This window comes from Rhinopithecus bieti, unplaced genomic scaffold (assembly GCF_001698545.2).
Source record: "Rhinopithecus bieti isolate Rb0 unplaced genomic scaffold, ASM169854v2 scaffold_83527, whole genome shotgun sequence".
NCBI lineage: Eukaryota > Metazoa > Chordata > Mammalia > Primates > Cercopithecidae > Rhinopithecus > Rhinopithecus bieti.
Genome location: NW_016837625.1, coordinates 11,380 through 13,746, shown reverse-complemented (window position 1 = coordinate 13,746; position 2,367 = coordinate 11,380). Strand labels below are relative to the sequence as shown.

Below are 2,367 nucleotides of genomic sequence, written 5' to 3'. Positions count from 1 at the left end.
AGGACTTAAAACAAGCAGCTAGAAGAAGGGAAGGGTAGGAAGCTGCTCCAGGGCTCTCAGGAATGGAGGGCAATACTGGGAACATGTGGACAGAAACATGTGGACAGAAACATTCCAAAGAGGTTTCCTGTTCAGCAGTCATTTGATGAGGGGAAGATCCAGGAGGCAGCTGAAGGGAGCAAGGATTGGTCCCAAAGGGAAGTCTCTGGAGGCTGCGTCAGAAGAAAGTACGCACACCTTGCCCCAGTGATGCAACACAACTCTGGACCCCACACAGGGGAAGGGGTGGATAGGGTGGGTGTGTCACTGGCTGGGCGTGCTGGAAGAGCCTCACAGTAGCCATCACAGGGCCACAGGGAAATACATGGCCTCTGGTCACAGACAGCTCCTTCCACCCTGGATGGGAGGACACAGTCTCATAGTGGAGGGCTATTGACACCTGGGTGGTAGAAGGCACAGAGGTCCTCATATCGACAGTGGCCCCTTTTGGCAAAATGTCCACAGACTGGGCGGTGGGATTTGTCTTCCATAACCTAGGAGTCATCCTAGTGGGCAGGTATTCTTGATAAGAGACTTGGAGGCTTGGAGGGTTTCTCTGTTCTTAGTGAAGGCTTCGCCTGGGGGGATCCCTATGGCCTGGCCCTGGAAAAGGAGGTTCAGCATTGACTCCCCACCAACCACAACCATATGGGCTAGGTCTGGGGCCAAGGCCTCCTGGCCTTGGGCCTCTAACCTGAGGAGGAGGTGGGAGGGTCAGCAGTGGTGGAATCAGTGATCCCTTTGCTCCTGGAGGACCTCTGTGAGGAGCTGACTTAGGGTCATCAGGTTTTCGACTGACCATGGCGGGAGGCTCAGAAGGCGGGGTGGTCTGATGGGACTCCCATCCTCCTCATCTCCAGTCTCTTCCTACTTGGGCAGTGGTGGCTGCTGCTGTGGTGGGGGCTGCTGCTGATTCTGCTTCTTTTGTTTCGGCATTGTGGCGGCAGCAAAGGTTGCAGGGGCATTTGGCCAGAGGAGCTCTTGATGAAGGAACTGGACCAAGCCTCCAGCAGGGCACAGTTTTGGCTGCAATGACTTATGTCCAGTCCCATGCAAGCTGGGGCTGTGCTAATGCTCTCACTGGTCTGGACCCTTAGGCTGGTCATGGTGCTGCCCCCATTGCTTCTGGCTTTGGTTTATAATCTCATGCTCGGCCATTGCCCCCAGATGGTGCATACCATGTCAGGGTTACTAGTTTGGGCACAGTGTACAGCTCCTCTTTCCACATACATAGAGCTGGCATTGAGCATGAGTCTCTATGTCCCAAGGTGATTTCTCTCTTGGTAGCTCTAGAAGTCCATTCTCACAAACATCCCAATCAGTCAAGACAGGCTTACTATAGTGGAATCTCAAAGGAGAATGGGCTGAGATCTTGATTACTTTGTGTCCAAGAGGTAATTTGACCTCAGTGCAAAACTGCCAACTTTTCCCCAGCCACTGGCTCTGAGTAGCTAGCAGGTCCCATTACAATCTCCTTTTCCCACGGCCATGGGTGCCCCTCCACACTTGCTTTTAATTTACCTTGGAGGAGCCAGTTAATGACTCTTCTCAAAATCACAATTTGCTCTACAGTGACTTTTTTAGTTCACCTAGACAAAGAAGTAAAATGCCACTTGTTTTACTTAAAACCAAACCCTCAATCTCTCTAATTGTATACCTGCAAGACCAAATAAATGATTACCCATCATCACAGCACCCCTCACTGTAAACAATTGAGGTTTGTTCCCCATGCCTTGACCACCACGTGCACACTTATCTTCCCAGAACTGTTCCGGCCTCCCGCCAGAGGGAGTCACCTTAGCAGAGGAGGAAGGTCCCCAGACTTCCCAGCACCGATGTTCTGCAGCGCCCCCTTGCGACAGCAGCGAAGCTGTAGACTTGGAGGGTGGGCCTCTCCACCTGGCCTTAGCAACCTGCACTGGCTGGCCCCTTTGCACTGAGTGAGCCCCCAAGGTCCTAAATCCAGTGTTTTGGAGGAGGAGGCTCAAGGAGATGTAAAGGGACTTCTGCCTTATGTGAAGTTTAGGTGCTAAAGCCTAAACCCAATTTACATTATAGTCAATTTGCCTGTGAAAATTCCTTAAATGGCCTTCAATTAATAGAATTTAGGGCCCTTGGGAATTCAAAAGCTAAAAATAACTTTTTCTTCTTTTCTACTTGGCTATGGTCTAGTTTCCCTGGGGCAGTGAAGACCAAGGTCTAGTCTGAATGGAGGCAACAAGGGGAAGGCTAAGGGGCTCATAATAGTCGTACCTGAGCTGGGCGCGGTGGCTCACACCTGTAATCCCAGCAGTTTAGAAGGTCAAGGAGGGAGGCTCACTTGAGGCC

General features: G+C 51.5%; 1 pseudogene; it reads right to left on the bottom strand.

Moving 5' to 3' along the window:
* Positions 1 to 416: 416 nt before the first annotated feature.
* LOC108524781 (proline-rich protein 3 pseudogene) lies at positions 417 to 981 on the bottom strand (annotated as a pseudogene).
* Between the last annotated feature and the right edge of the window lie 1,386 nt (positions 982 to 2,367).